This window comes from Neltuma alba, unplaced genomic scaffold, assembly GCF_004799145.2.
Source record: "Neltuma alba isolate B1F8T4 unplaced genomic scaffold, ASM479914v2 tig00011277_pilon, whole genome shotgun sequence".
NCBI lineage: Eukaryota > Viridiplantae > Streptophyta > Magnoliopsida > Fabales > Fabaceae > Neltuma > Neltuma alba.
The window spans coordinates 269,573-287,160 of record NW_021635987.1 but is presented as its reverse complement, the minus strand read 5'-3'; the positions used below and the strand labels follow the sequence as shown (position 1 = coordinate 287,160).

The 17,588-nt window shown below is 32.7% G+C and overlaps 1 pseudogene; it reads right to left on the bottom strand.

The window, feature by feature from the left end:
• The window catches only part of LOC114711099 (uncharacterized), an 88,664-nt pseudogene that overhangs the window by 14,295 nt on the left and 56,781 nt on the right, over positions 1–17,588 (bottom strand).

Below are 17,588 nucleotides of genomic sequence, written 5' to 3'. Positions count from 1 at the left end.
CTGTTTTTTATTTAGAAAATGATACGTTTTCTGATTCTAATTATAAGGACATCTGACATGTTTTATAATATAACATGTTTTATCTATAATAATAATTTTTTTAATATAATATCCCTATCAACTATTAAAAAAACTAATTCTAATTGATTTTCTTAATGGTCAGTCTTATAATTAAATACTAATTTTTACCAGAAATTAGTATTTTACCAATTCCTGAATTTTTCTCTTTTGGTACTTGGGGACCTAGAAGCTACTTGCTTTTTAGTTACCTAACCATAACCGCAGCCTCATTTTCCTGTGAAAAATGATTATTAATCCCAAGTAAATTAGATTTTTTTTTTAATAAAAAAGATCAGTATTTTTTTTTGGCCTGAAAAAAAAGATCAGTATTGGATGTTAAATATCGGAATAAAAATTAAACATGGAACAGCTTGAAATAATAAAAAACATCTATTAAATGCGCACCAATGAAATAAATTCAAGAAAAATAGACTAAGAATACAAACAAATGGCACACGAAATGGACGGCTTGAATTTTGTAGTTTTCCCATTATATAAGTCATATAACTAACTTTGATTAAAAATACTAGTTATTTATTAAAAAAATAATAAAGATAATTTATCAAAATCAAATACAAAGATAACATGAGCTTGTTCAAGAATAGATAATCTAGGAAACGTTATAAAACAAAAGATTAAAAAAGAGACAAAAATAAGCAAAGATAAACATATCAATGCTAGTCCTATCCAGCTATCCTGCACTCCTTATTATACTTTCTGAAGCTTAGGCTCTTCAAAATCATGGTTTTTGTCTTTTGTACGCTTTTCTCAAACTACTAAAACAGAAGTTTTCAAAAAAAAAAAAAAACGGATAACCTTAAAAACTGCCTAAAGAACAAGGTGATTTAAAAAACTAACAGTACAGAACAAGACTAAAATTTTAATCAAATGTGATTCTTAAAGCTGGCGCAGAATAAAATAGTTTTAGGAAACCTCCATCACTCTGAAACATTGCCCACAGGGATGTTTGTTCAATCTTGGAGTGGCTCCCTGGTTAATACCAATATATTATTCATAAGTCCCCTATGAATACGGATTGCCCAAATGAATCAGCAATCAAGATTATCATGGTAATCCTCTTCACCAAGAAAAACAGAGAAAGGAAAACCAAATACATACACTAGTAATAGGATCTGAATAACCATTTCCATAGGGCATAGAAAATGAACCAGGCGAACTTTTATTCATATAATCAGATGATGATGTGAATTTGGAGAATGTTAGAACTCTAGTTAGGAATCCTTTGTTTAATGAATGGAAAGGAAGCCATCCTGTCACATACCACTTCACCGTACTTTAGAGCTGCCCCGCTTATTTCTGATGCTTAGGCTCCGGCATCTTGAAATCATGGTTTTTATCATCCCTATGCAATTCTCTACCTACAAAAACAGAGAAAAATTGCATGAAAAACTAAACATCATGAATTATGAAATAAGTAAGAATGTTAACCTGGCTTAAATCCGCCTAAAGAATCAGGTAATTACAATTAACAATAATGTACTTGATTCTTTTTTCCTGAAACTAAATTATAATATAAACATTTAAGGCTGGTGCAAAACAATAGTTTTAGAGAGCCAATCTTACATGATGATGGCGGATCCTCCATTAGTTCATCAAATGACTCGTCATACTTCAAGTAGACTGCTGTTCTTTTCACAATGAACCCATTACCAAAAACTACAATGATCTCCACTTGGTCATTAGAGTCTAGATTTGATATTATTTCCTTCCATTCTGCTTCTTCAAAGGAAGTCACTGTGTCTCGCCTATAGTGCAGTGTGGTCGTCTTTGTATAGTTTATGATCAACATGCTAATGAAAGAGTCAAACTCCACATTTCCCAAATCACCTGAGGGGTGATATTCACAGCAAAGAGTCATCCCTTTTAACTCACAGCTACCAACTAGAGGCACTTTAAATTTTACATAAGCTCCTTCACCCTTAAAGCATTGCCAATAGGGATATTTGTCACCCGGGAGGACACAATCATCACCATCATCTCTGACAGTCAGTCCCTGCTTAATAACACGAGCAAAAGCTCTGATTCAACTATATAATTGTACAAGCTGGATGGTCATTTCCAATTTTATTAACAAAACATTACATAAAAACCGCATTGTAGATAGAGAAGGAGAGAACCTGTAAAATACTTTCTGAAAGAGCATTAGTGACTTGGTCATTATTTCCAATGTGAATTAGAAGATGTCTCAAACATTCGTTTGGCCTTGAGATGTTAGCTTGACTATGACGATCAGCCAACACTGAAGATTCAATCTCCAAGAATTTTGAAGCATTTGGTGTCTTTGCTATGTCCCCGCTACCTGTGGCATGTGAGGAATTCAAGATTTTCACAGCATCTCGATTTACCTCAACATCATTCTTTGATGTGCATTCCAATAAAAGGCTTTGGAGCTTTGGAAGGTTGTCATGAATCGATGAAGGACACGAGATACTGCAATTCTTTTTACATAAGGAAATTGAAGATGACATGCTAGCATCTGTTGGAATAAGAGAAAGAGGATTGTTTGTTGGAGACATCCTTGACCAAATGAGGGATGGAAACACATGACGTGCAAGCCCTTGGTAACCACAAACAGATATGTAGCCAATGCTTTTTGATCTCACCAAAGAAATGGGCACTTCAGTTATTGCTGTGTTATCTGCAATTAGAGTTGACAAAGAATCCATCTGCTCTATGTCCTCCTCTAACTTTTCAATCATCAAACAACCAGAAAGAATGAGAGTTTTTAAGCACTTCAATTTATAAATGCTTCTTGGGAGCCTACGAAGGCCAGTACAATCCTTCAGATTTATTAGACGAATTTTATCAAGATGCCCTATTGTATTATGTATCGTGGCCAAACTTGGACAATCTTTGAGGATCAACTTTTCAAGATTTGGTAGCTTTGAAAAATCAGGAGTAGACACCAAGTAAGGAGAGTGGCTAAGATTGAGGATTTTTAGATTCTCCAATAACTACAAGAAAACAACATTCAAAGGGCTATTAGAGAAACATCTTGGAAAAAGTAAAGTAGATGAAAACAATATGTAAAATCATTCTTTTAGAACCATTGTCTATCTTCCAAACAATTCAATTGAAATTTATGCACACACATAATTTATCATGATGGTGGAATGTCTAGCAAGGAGAATAGAAGAAAGTAAATGTTGAAGAAAACTCAGCAGCTCTATCCAAGAATAGTATCACAGCAAGACTCATCTAGAAGCCACTAGAAAAATTCAGAAATGAAAAATATATATAGAAGTTATTAAGTAGAACAAAATCTAGTAATAAATTTGGTACATACTTGGGGCTCCCTCCAGAGTCTCAGACTGCTGTATTTTAATTCAATAGCGACTAAATTATTTTGAAGGAAGTTGGCAGGGATGTATTTCAAAGGAAATTTGTGCCAACAGAGCCATTTGAGATCTCTACTAATGTGTCTATAGTCTCCATCAAGTTCCACATTAGCAAGACGAAGCAGTCTGAGTGTCTTCATCTTCTTAAATGCTTTGGTTAAAAAATAAACTTTACCATCTTGTGACAGATTCAAAGCTAGCCCCTCCACAGATTCTGTACCCTACAAATAAAGAGCATACAAAAATTCAAGCGTCTGCTTCTAATTTGTTTGCTGAAAAGCAAAATGTAAACCTATGTCACAAGCAAGTCTCTAGAACAAGTAACTAAAACAATTGGGTTTAAAGATGAGTAACTAGTGCCTTGGAGAAAATAAACAACAAATGCGCCTACTAACAAATTTCTTATGACAAGTTTCAAGACTACAAGGTTAATATGCCCAATCCATTCTCTTCATCGGACTTCATGTTTCATTCTACGTTTTCTTACATGATGGTACATATAGCATGGAAAAGTTCTTACCATATGTTTTGATAACACATCAATCACATCCTCATGAGACCATAACCTACTACGCTTTCCGAATTCTTTCGGTGACTTTTCACGGATTATTTCTCTTCCCATATCTCGTAACAAATCATGCATACCAAGCTTGTTCTTCTCATCAATGGTCACGAGGCTTCTCTCCACAAGGACACTAATTCCAATGTCTGCAAACAATCCACTGGCATTCAATATCTGTGTGACATCATTCCTATCCATTCCAATAAAGAAGCAAGATATATCAAGGAAGATTTCCCTCTCTCTATCATCATTTAAACCATCAAAGCTTATTTGTAGCTTCTTTTGTATCTGACGATTTGGGATTTTTTTTAGTTTGTCCAGTACACTCTTCCACTCTGTCACTTCCCTATCAAGCAAATAGCAGCCAAGAATTTCAAGAGCTAGTGGTAGTCCTCCAGAATAAGCAACTACATTTCTAGAAAGTTCAACAAATCCTTCTCTAGGACTCGGCTGCCTAAACGCATGCCAACTGAAAAGCTCAATAGATTCATTTTTGTCCATATTCTTTACTCTATATACATGGTCCACATCCACGTTAAGAAATCTTAGTAAATGTTCATCTCTGGTTGTGATAATTATTCTACTTCCTGGACCAAACCATTTAACATTTCCAGATAGAGCATTCAGTTGTTCCACCTCATCCACATCATCGAGCACTACAAGTGCTTGCTTTTGGCGAAGTCTTTCTCTTAGTATGTGTTTTCCTGATTCAATGCAAGGTATTATCATCTTTGTTGTTTTACAGATTTGCGAAAGAAGTTGCTGTTGTAAGTAAACTGGACCATGATCTTGCTCCCAAACCTCCCTAATATTTGAGAGAAAACTTCTGCTCTCAAAATTTCTACCAATTTCATTGTAAATGGCCTTGGCAATTACTGTTTTGCCTATACCACCCATCCCCCATATTCCAAGGAGGAGAACATCATTTGGTGGATGGCTTTCTGACATTTTGATCAAATCTTGCATGCGAGAGTTTACTCCTACAGGATGGCTAGCGATGAACAACTCTTTCTTGTCCAATATTTCACAAACATGGTCAACAATATTCCTGATGTCCTCACTTTCATTCCTGTATTACAAACAAATATAACCGAAAAATAAGCACTGATGGTTCATATAAATCCTTGATTACTTTGAGGTGAATAACGTAATATATATTTCATAGACCATGCATTTAGGAGAACAGAGATGACAAATTGGACCTCAACAGAACATGCAATCAGATCCATAGAAGCACTTCTGAACATTTAAACAAATGATTGAACTTAAGGAACTAGATAGCGCAATTTGCTCCATTCAGCAACAATCATAACTCACAGAAAATTTTCATTTTGCACAAGTCAACAATATTAAAGGATTCCCTCCAATCACTAGAGATAAAAATGAGAAGAGAGATGACGAGCCCCATACTAACATCCCCCCCCCGGAGGGCAAAAAAAAAAATCTCTATTTTTTGTCGCTTTCACCTCTTGTCATTGAAAGGGGTCCGAACCTTCGAACAACTGGCATGAAGTTTTTATTTGGCATATAATTGGATTCCTTATATTTTCTATGGATGCAATTGAAACAAAAGATTACATAGAACAAATAAAAAGCGATTGATCATACAAGTATTAAAAACATAGAGTTTATCTCTGGCTTTTATAGATGATAGGATTTGCAATACCTTAGTAATAAATCGCTGCTTAAATATTGGTGCTTAATTTCAAGGTGCAACTTTCAACACCAGAAAAAAGTAGTAGCGGCTATAAAAATATCATAATCGGGGAAATTTATAGTGTCGTGAGAATAAAAGACATCTTAATTTGACCAAATTCAAAACAATGATTTAAAACAAAACGTAACAACATTTGTGCTTGTGAAATTGCTATACTTCAAAAAAAATTAAAACATATTTTTGGCTAACTAATAATAAAAATACACTTAATATTTGACTTCAAAAGTTTCAGTTACTCGTCAAAACTCCACCCGAGCGTATCGATTATACATATGTGAAAATATAACACTTAATCTTTGATAATGTATTGTTATTTGTTAGATTAAATCTTCTCATGCACAATAATACAAGTGATTTGCTGGCCAAAAAAAAAAAGAGTATTAATGGTGCATCTTTGCAGGAAGAATATCGTGCGTGTGTCTGTTTAGGCTTAGAAAAGTTGAAAAGAAAAAAAACAAGGAAATATTTAAAAATTACTTGGAATTGAGCATGACAAACCCTGCAATGCCCCCAGCTTCACGGAGATCTGTCCTCCACCTTGACACTTCATGTTCTGCAGGTGAACTTCTTTGTATAAGAACTTCAAGCGCTTCTCCAAAACTAGAGATTTGATTACGAACTTCGGACGAATCCACGCCATAAAACACAGGCAGAACTACCCGACCTTGTGCTCTATGAAGCTCCATGATTTTGGAGAGCTCGTTGAGGCACCATCTAGAACCAGCATAATCTTTGGAGAAGATAATGATTGAAATTGTAGAATGTTCAATTCCAAGGGGCAATTCCATTGAGATACTATTTCCCCTAGGAAGGTCCAAATCATCTTTGAAGACAAGAATTCCCACATTGTTCAAAGAGGAGTAGAGATGAGAAGTGAAAGATGCCCGAGTGTCTTCCCCTCTAAAACTTAAGAACACATCGTACCGGGCCCTATCAAACGATTTTTTAAGGCCAAAATCAAATGAATAATTAATATCAAAAAGTACAGATTACAATTGCAATTTAATTTCAAGAAAAATAAAACAAAATAAAATATGGACTTTGCCAATCCTAATTTTAGTACCGGAAGATTTAGTTTCAAAAATATATATTAAGATCCCTACTGTACAGGGTTTTGATTAAAAAATTAATTTTCCGAACATTTTATAATTTCAACTAATGGCAGGGAGGCAGGGGTACAATCCTTATCTATTTAGTGCTCTGACTAATCATCCTGAGGCCGTATAATGACGTGGAATCCATGCATGACATTCAGTCCCATATAGTCAGCAGGTTATGTAATTCAGCTGGACCTCTCTATTTCATAAATAATATTTCATATCCGAAAAAATATTTCGGCATGATGGTTACATCTTAACTTTAATATTTCTTAATGATTCTTTTTATATTTGAAAGTAGACACTTAATCTTCCAATGAATCCTAATTTATAAATTTTAAAAATATATAAAATTAATTATGAATTTTTAAATTAGGCTACTTTGCTACCTATAAACTTTGGAGCAATTTTAGCAAGTCCCTTTGCTACCTAGACGTTTCATGACACGAAACCTCTCTTATTCTTTCCCATCCTCTTCCCCAATTGTGACCGTTAATTTCATCTAAGGGCTTAAAACCAACTCACTTATCATAGCATCATCCTTTTGGAGTTTTTTTTAGACTTGGAAGCGCCCGCGATTTAGCCCTTCGATTGTATTATGTATCAGCATTACAGCAATATATGCTTGGGCCTCTAACGATCACTTTAGCTTCTAGGGTTTAAGATATATTGGGCTAGGTTTAGATATATGTTTGCGCCTCTAAGGATCACTTGCTAAGTTTCATGTCCTAACGTATATATAATGTTATATATTGACAAAAAAAATATTATATATACTTATAAATTTTAATTTTTTGGTTTGAAACTTAAATTTTTTCCATTAACCAAACTGATAACTGAACATCGAAATAATCGAAACAAAAAACCAAAAATGCCTTCGGTTCGGTTTTATAATCAGTTATATTTCGGTTTTGCTTTCTCCTATCCAAGACGTAAGCGCTAGTTCTTTAATTTTATATAAAATTTTAATTTAGTTTAAAAACTAAGTTACAATCAAGTATTGTTTTTTCAATTTAGTATATTGCTATTAAACAAGCTTAAATTTAAATTCTTAAACTACATATTCATGTTAATTTATATGTTTATTACATTCATTTGAAATCATTAATTGATATTAAGAGAAGAAAAGGAAAATTATTTCCTAAATTAAATTCAAAAATTAATTATTTTCACTAATTCCCACATCACCATTTGCATAAATTGATTTATCAAATTTATGTTAAGACTTAAAATAACGTAAATTTATAGGTCGTTGGCAATAAAGAAACGTAAATTAATAACTTGAACAATATTATCATTCAAACAGAATGAATTAAATAAGTGTAAGTATTTATCATTAAGTTTTTTAAAAATAATAAACTACTAAATTTGGATCTTAGAATAATTTTTCTTTATGAAAGTAGTATCGTTTTTGCAAATAAAAATTAAAAGAATAATGATAACATTATAGGTGTAAATGTTTATTAATGGACTAAAGTATACATTTAATCATCTATCTTTAAAAAATATACTTTAAATTATTTAATTATAAAACTGTTAATTTTAGTGCCTGCTTGGGTCAACGTTTGCTGGCCCTAACGTGGCTTAAAATTAAAAATAAGCTTGGTAGGAGTTTTGGGTCTGTTTAGCAGAGCTTTTTGTGTATTGGGCTTATTAATTTTTAAACCATTTGAACCCACGTTTGAACTAAGCTTGTAAGAGGGAGCTTATGATCACATCAAAAGAGCTTATAATCGTTTTGAAAATGTGTCAAGGAATTTATTCCCTTTAGTTTTCTCTCCCGTCTGCCTTATTCAAGCTTTACTTCCCTTTTTTTAACCCCGAACTCCCACCCTTGCTCCATCTTTGGTCGCCTCCCAGAAGCTTTGTCGCTGGTCACCTCCCAGAAGGTCCATCTTTGGTCACTGTGAGCGTCATCCCGTCATCGTCGGAGGTCAGTTGTTGGGTGTGAGGTGTGCGTGGCCTGCTAGAGGCTGCTTGTTCATCACAAGTCCGAGCTACTCTCGCCGTCTGCTTGTGCATTTGAGCTGTGCGTGGAGATCTTGGCTTCCCAGTGCAATACACCGTCAGATCTACCTCTAGCAGCCTTTGGTTGGTTTGATCTGTTATAGGTTGGACGGTTAAATTTTTATCTTGCTTTTCCGGTTTGATCCCCTGTGCTTGAATTTGCTGTCGTCCTTACTCGATGGTGGAAGCCTGAAAATTAAAACCATTTCTGGGTCAAGAGCGCTCCTCTGTGCTGCTCGCCGTTAGTTCTTTTTTTTCCCCTTCTGTTTTTTGTGGTCCTCTGTTTCTTCTGCAGTGGTCTGAATTTTTTCCCCCTTCGTGCTTTTAGTCATCTTGTCTGAGCTCTTGAGGTGGATTAATGCTATCTGTTGAGGCAATGGATCTGCTTAGTTGACATTTTGGTGAATATTTTTGTGGCTCTCGTCTCCTTCCCCTTCCTCTATATCTGTTAAGTTATTTACGGTGGTTTTTCATCGTATGTTCAAATGGTGGATTGAATATTATGAATACAGTATTGATCCCATTGTGCTGAGATATGTTCGATTTAGTTCATTGCCATGGCGCGTTAATTGAGCATATGAAGGGTGAAATATTGTGATGATCATTCTGGATATGTGATTGTGTATATGTGTATATGAGATTGTGTATACTGATCATTTGGTTGCAATGCGGCTAGAATTTTGAAAGAAAACTGTACAAAATTTATAGTTTCTGTTGGTGTAAATCCAATAACCTCAATTTGCAATTTCATATGAGAAAGACTTCCCCATTAGTAGCAAATGCTTATCCATTAAGCAGGGAAAATTCTATGTCAAAATTAAAAAGGCTTGTTCTTCCAAATATTTAATTTTTATGACTTCTGTGGCTTTATATGAACACCTTGTATAAACTAAAGAAACTAATTTTAAAACTATTTGTTTGTCCTGTTAATTAAGGTTTTGATAGCGCAATTAACTACTAAATTATCTTCCCTAATTAAGTTTATATTAAAATATGGCATCTCCAATTCAAAGATGAACAATTATTTTTCAAACAATAAGAAAAATAATTAATAAATTCAGTTTTGAAAAAAATTTCACAATCAATTACCACCAGAGAATAGTGAATATTGATATTGTGATTATATATTTATAATTTAAAAAAATTTTGAATGAGAAAACCAAACCGCTTATGCAATTAAAATGTCTTAATTAATATTTTATAACTTCATAATAATAATTGGAGTTTTGATAACAAAAACATATACAATAATATTAAGAAAATAATATACATGTCTGTTTGGTTAATACGTATGCATTACATAATATGGCTTTTATTATTACATATTTAGGGTTTTGGTTGATTCAGCTAGTCTTATCTCAACCAAAGGGCATAGAGAAATGGATAATGATAAGGGAAAAGCAACATGGGATCATTACATGACAAAAATTCTAATCGATGTTTGTGCCAAGCAAATAGTGCATAAGGAACGACAAGAAACATCGTATACAAGGCCCGGTTGGAGGAAAATTGAAAAGAATTTTCATGAAAGGAGCAAGAAAAAATATGATAGGAGGCAACTGAAAAATAGATCTGATATATTGAGAAAAGATTAGAAGTTGTGGGAAAAACTGATGTCTGGAGAGACTAGTATTGGTTATGATGCAGCCACAAATAGGTGTTAGCCTCTAATGAGTGGTGGCAACGAAAATTATCGGTAACTATTTGCATTGGTTGAGTTTTAATTTTGAATATCAATTTAGACATCGCTTAATTATGCCTAATTAAGTTCATGTAGGTAGACCCCAATTTTAAGAAATTTAGACATCAGGGGTTGAGGTTTGCATCAGATCTGATTAAAATATTCAAAGATGTTGTGACTTCAGGAGAGTATATGTATACACCATCAGCCTCGCAGCCTCAGTCAGCATTTGCTCCACAAGCTGACATAGAAAAGGAGGAGGATGTTTATAGAGTCGGGTTGGAACAGGAAGGGTCGGGGGACAGTGAGGATGAAAATTTTGGTGTTGACCCAACAGCCAGTGCAGGGGTCACAAATGACTTCACCGGTTGCAACTTAAACAACTCTGTGAGTACTGGATCAAGTGGCTCAAGAAGCTATAGAAAGAGGAAGAGGGGTGAGACGCCTGATGCAAATAAGAAGAAAAAAGTTGTTGCGTCTACTAAAATTTTTGATAGCCTTAGTGTTATAACAATTGCTTTTGACAAGTGAGCAGCAGTATTGGTTGAAGATCCCCAACTAGTTGACATGGTTTTGGCACACTTGGCTAGTCTTGAGGAGCTTAATGGTGACAATCAACTATATTATGCATATGCCAATATGCTTATATGATTGAGGTGGGCTAGGTGAGCCTATTTGGGGTTTATGTATGATAGAAGCAAGTTGTTGGCATGGTTGATACAGGCATCACAAGATCCAAACACATGGAAGGGACCTGTAGATTAGGATTTAGTTTAGGACTCAGTTGTTTCACTATTTTTATTGCACTTGTTAACTTGAACTGATTGCTATTTTAACTAGAACTGATATTGCCTGTTGTAGGAACTTTATTAATGACTATGTAATATATTTACACTAATTTCTGCTTGTCATCTATGTGTTTGGTTTTTTTGTTTGTAGTATGAAAACTATTTACACTTTGTTTAGTGTAGTCCTTATAATGCTTACACTTTGTTGTCATCATAGTTATAGGGTTAATTCTAGAAATGACTAATTGGAATGATAATTCACCGTGGAATGAAGATACTTTGCGAAATTGGAATAACAATTCATAGTCGAATGAAGATGACCATTCAACACAGTTATCCATGATTACTGATGAATTAACACAATATGAAGTAGTAGGTGTATTAGTTGGTCATTATTGTGAAATGTATATGTTTAAACAACCATGCAGAACTAGTGAGTAGACAAGAAATTTATGGGTAGAAGGCATTATAAAGGGGCATGATGATTGATGTCATGAAATGTTTAGAGTGGATAAACATGTTTTCCACCTCTTATGTACTAAATTGGAAGAACACGGTTTACGAAAGTCTAAGTACGTAGGAATTGAAGAAATGGTTGCAATGTTTTTAAACACGGTTGTACATGAACAATGCAATAGGATGATCCAAGAACGATTTTAACGTTTAGAGAAAACTGTAAGTAGCCACTTTCACAATATACTGTAAGCTTGCGTTAGCCTATAGAGCAAACTTATTCGACCCATAAATCCTACATTTTGTAGAACTCATAGAAAAATTGAGAATGATCCACGTTATTATCCATTTTTTAAAGACGCAACCAGAGCAATTGATGGCACTCATATAGCATGTGTTGTCCCCGCTACAAAACGAGACAAATTTATTGGCAGAAAGGGAGATCCATCACAAAATGTCATGGCTGTATGTAATTGGGATATGTGTTTCACTTTTGTCTTGGCAGGATGGGAGGGATCTACACATGATGCTCATATATTTGACAGTGCTATTACAAATTCATCTCTAAATTTCCCTCATCCACCTCCAGGTATATGTTTATATGTTCCAGTCACGCATGTTTTTAATTATTTCATATTTTTATTCATTTCACAATGTCTCAAATTGTTTCATGAATCATTAGGGAAATAATACTTGGTTGATGTGGAATATCCAACACCAAATGGATATCTAGGTCCATACAGATCTGAGCTCTACCACCTTCTGGACTTCCAATGACAAGTAGGATTCCGAAATAGTAATGAAGCTTTCAATTATTATCATTTTAGTTTAAGGTACACAATAGAAAGAACATTCAGTGTTTGGAAGAATAGATTTCAAATCTTATGAAATATGCGTAGTTACGACTTCCAAACACAAGTGTATATGGTTTGTGCAATAATGGCCATTCATAATCTTAAAAGGAGACATTCAAGCTCTGACTTCTTTTTTCAACAGGCTGAAAATGGTAATAATGTGAGCGAACATGATCGGGCTGAAGCTAGTCAACCATCGTCTTCAAATGTTACATCACAATCTTCATCGCATATGAATCGCATCTATGATGCAATCCGAGACCAAATTATCCATAGCTTATCGATTAATTAATTATGTAATATTATTTAGTTTCACTTTGTTGCAATACTGCAAATTGGAGTTCAAAACATTTTTATCCATTCAAATTATGTTTCGCTTTATGTCTGCATTTTATGTCTACAATATTTTTTTTCCATTTCTCTGATGTTTTCAAATTTAATTCACTCAATCAATTTCACTTTTTCATATTAAATTAACAATAATTCATTGTATTATGTTAATTTATTTTTTATCATGTTTCACTTTATATTTAAAATATTTCTTATGATTTCTCTAAAGTTTTTAATTTTAATTCACTCATTAAACTTTACTTCTTCATTATATTATCTCAATTCTTTTTATTTTCATGTTTCACGTTATATTTAAAATATTTTTTTTATGATTTCTCTAAAATTTTAAAATTTAATTCACTCATTAAATTTGACTTCTTCATAATAAATTATTTTAATTTCATTGTATTATGTGAAATTATTTTTTAATCATGTTTCATTATTTATTAAAACTCATGTCCATTTTGGTCATTTTACAACCAAACTTATTTTTACTCAACTATAATCTAAACAACCTTTTAACTAATCTCATTTTTATAAACTAGCTTTTCTGAATTCCAATTCAAACACAATTCAACTTATTCAGTTTAGCTTTTACCAACTTCACTTTTCCATAAGCTACTTTTTTAATAAGCTACGTTTCTAATCGCTGATCCAAATAGACCCTTAAATAATGAGCTTTTGTAACTCATGATTACTTTAAAAATTAAACTTAATATGTTAATGTTTAAGAATATTTTACCAATCTTCAAGATATCAATACTATCACTTTTTGTTAATGGTCTTAAGTTTAAAGAACTACTAATACACTTTTTAAAATTAAAAAATCAAACTGAAATCTTATTTAAAATTATATTTTAACTTTATTAATTTATTTATTGGAGGGAAAATTAAAGCACTACCTCCGCCGCGATAGGTGCAATTGCTCCGGCTGCTGCCACAGCAGTTGCCGTCGGAGGTCACCAGTGGAGATGCAACGGCGTCTACTCGTCACAGCTAGTGGATCCGTACGGTCCATTTTCGATCTTTATGCCTGCAAACATCAATTATTTTCAAAATAGATATTTCAATAATTTCTTATTTTTTGATGTTCTTTTACTTAATTTTAAAAATTGAAAAGAGCACATCACTGTTTTGCCTTGTTAAAAAAAAAAGTTAAAGCGTAAATTTGTCTCCAACGAATTGGCTCAGGGCTGAAAAATTTTTCAGTGTAAATTTGTTTTAAAAATTTAAAATCATAATAATATTAATTTTTATAATAAAAATATTAATAGTTAGTGTTGCTATATGATTTTAAATTTTATAAGTAAATTTATATAAAATGCAAAACTTTTGAATGTTTAGCGCTCTAAAATAAAAACTACCGCGCTCAAATTTGCATCTTACGCCAAAAAAAAAAAATTAATGTCACAGAGAAATCAGCAATTCCTCGACCTATTCTCAGAATAATTGGTTATATATGTGTCTTCTCCTTTTTCCAGAAAGAAATGGATGCGTTGAAATTAAAACAGCATAATCTAAAAAAGACTGAAGAACAAATTATGCAAATCAAACATAAAGATGAAAACAAGAGATTAAGGCGGAAGCTACCTGTGTATCAAGCTGGGAAGGATGAGAGATCACCAGAGTGATCGGAGGAAGAAGAAAGAGATATGAGAGGCTTTGGCTGCTTCTAAATCTCACCCCTTCAGAATTTTCTCCAGAAATGTCTGAAATGATGAAGGCTTAGAGAAAGTAGTGATAAGACCAGGAAAGTAAAGTCTTTTCTTTTTAATAGAGTCTTGCGAGGTTGAAAAAGGAGACAAGTGCGCTGGCAATGAAGGGAAGGAAATAGCAAAAGGCCAGTAGGCGATGGAAGGACAAGGGGAAATGACGTTTTGGGACGAAAGGGCGCGTGTGTCGAATCAGTGACGCGTAATGATAAAAATAGTTTTTAAAATCCCGTTCACACTAATGAAATACTACTTTTATTTCTAATTATAAGAGCTAGTTCACTAATTTAAAGAGATTAAATAAATAAATTAAATTAGTTATTTGTAATAAATAAGTATTGTCTTTCTTAAAATATCTTTACTAGTCAAATGTGTTGGCTAAAACTACTATTATTATAAGGACTACCTTAGAAAAAAATATATAAATATAAAAGACAAAATGGATTGAGGTTTTATATTTAACGCCAAAATAAAAATCAAATAAGGTCTTATATTAAGGACTAGAGATAGTAATAAAGATTTTTAATCCATAAAGTCAATTTGCTTAAGTATTTTTACTGAAATTTTTCAAATTTTTCTTAAAACTCATTTATATTTTAGGAGCTTAGTTTCAAACCCCTCTATAATCTATTATGAATTTAGGATTTTCCAAAAAGGTTATAAATTAAGAAAAAGGGTAAATATAATTTTTGATTTGTCCTTATTTTGGTTTTTGGTCTCTCAAATTTCAAATGATAAGTTTTGGTATCTAAAAAGGCAACATAATTTAGATTTTTATTAAATGATAAAGACCAATATGGAAAAAAATTTAAATGACCAAAACTTATGTTTTGAAACTTAAAAGACTAAAATCTAAAGAAAGACAAATTTGAGGACTAAAAATTATATTTAGAAAAAAGTGAACATCAAGTTTGTGCAACTTGGTACGTCGGTGAATTAGCAATGCTGCATGGGAGTGGAAACTAGAAAAATGAAAATTGAATTAGAATCCATAGTTTGGGCTGTTTGGCGTCCCTGAATCTAGTCCTTTGTATAATCTAATTCTTTCATATTGCCTTGAGATCAATTCTGCCATTCCCCACAGAACGGGCTAGAGCGTATTATAAACGGATGTGCTAAGTTCATGCCTCTTGGCTAGGGAATACGGACATGAATATATACGTGTGTGGTAAAAGTCTCTCAAGCCATATTTTTAGAGTTTTTAAATAAACTAAACAAAAAGGAAAAGGAAAAAAATGGTTGAGCGCTTCAATAACTCAGATTTCAGTTAACAACAAGCTGTCTTAGGCAGCGTCATCTGCTATGTTTGGATGGATTCTCAAACATAATATTAACAGTGCATGTATTTAATTTAATTGTATAAAATAAAAAACATATAGTAGTATAGTTCAAAGAGGGAAAGAAATGGTTGATCAGAATGGAAGTAAAATGTGAATGATTACGCCTGAGTTTCCAGGGCACGGGGCCTTGTTTTCACTACTAAAGTCTGATTAATTTTCTTAAAAAAAATAAATTTAACAGAGCATAACTTTACAAGCTGAAGTTCACATATTTAAAAATAATACGTTAATAATTTGTTTTAATAAAGTAGTACTCCTTGGTTGTCTCGTCTTTTATGCCTATTATCCTTGTGGTGCAATGCAGAAATCCAATACACTATTGTGCTCATTTAAAAAAATATTAAGTTGAAGACCATGAATTAATTAATTTCTTAATTAAATCTCAGGTTCAAAAAATCAGACCGGTCATTAAACCAGTTAAAGTAAGTTAACAGTTAATGGGTTATATTGAAATCAACTCGAGATTAAACCGGTCATGATTTATAAAATATGATTTATATAAGAGTTTCAAAATATTCACATTTAAATATAAAAATTACTTAATATAAGTAATATTTAAAATATCTTATATTAAAAAATTAAAAATAATATAGGTATATATGGTGTATTGTAATAAACCAGTACGCTTTTGCTCCCCTCGGCTTCTTCAAGTATGGTGAGGGGTACATGAAAATATGTGCAGTGCGTTACAAATACTCCTCTGGTTCTATTTATAGGACAGAAATAAAAGGTTTTTTAAGTCCTATTTATAAGTCATTTCATTAAATTTTTATCATGAATGTACCATATCATCCTTCATTTATAATAATGTAGATAATTATTTTTTTAAAAGGAGTATATATTAAATAGAGGTAAAATTAGAAAGTTATTATATTTTAATGAAGAGTTAATACAGTTTATAATTTTTTTTATCTATGTAAAATATGTTGAAAGTGTTTTATAAATAAAATTAGATGAATACTATTTTAATATTTGTATGATGACTCATAAAGCTTTAGAAAGCGAAGAGAGAGCTTCGGTCGAAAAAAAGAAAAGAAAGAAAGCGAGGAGAGAGAGAACAGCCACCTACGCATGACCCGTTTTGTCGGCTATCCTTAATGCACAAGGCAGCTTTTATTCATCCTTCTTTTCGAATTGGAATTTTGAACTTCCGTGTCAGCTATTCTTTACTCCCATGTTCAGTCGCCCGGCTCAATCAATTAGCAGTAATCAAATATATTAGTTTATAACATCGGAATATATGAGTCTTATGTGACAATATATAATAAATCAGCACAAAAAACAAAAGAAGGGAGGCTATACAAGCTATAACAGTACACTAAGCCTCCAAGGCCTTTCCGGATAAATCATCACCTGAACTATCATTTGTAGATAGTAGCAACCACGGGATGAGACAAACGCCTCAGTAACCAGCTTTCCAACTCATCATACATATTAAAATGTGCTCGTGAGGTGTCAAGTGGGACAATTATTAAATCTCAAGAAATATAGATATATCAATGAAAATATAAAATATGTGTATTCAGATAATCTCAATCATCTAAACCCTCATTACGGGAGCTAACACACAAGTCATATAAGTCTATTCCTTACTATAGGAGATCAATTAGACATATAAGTCTATCCCA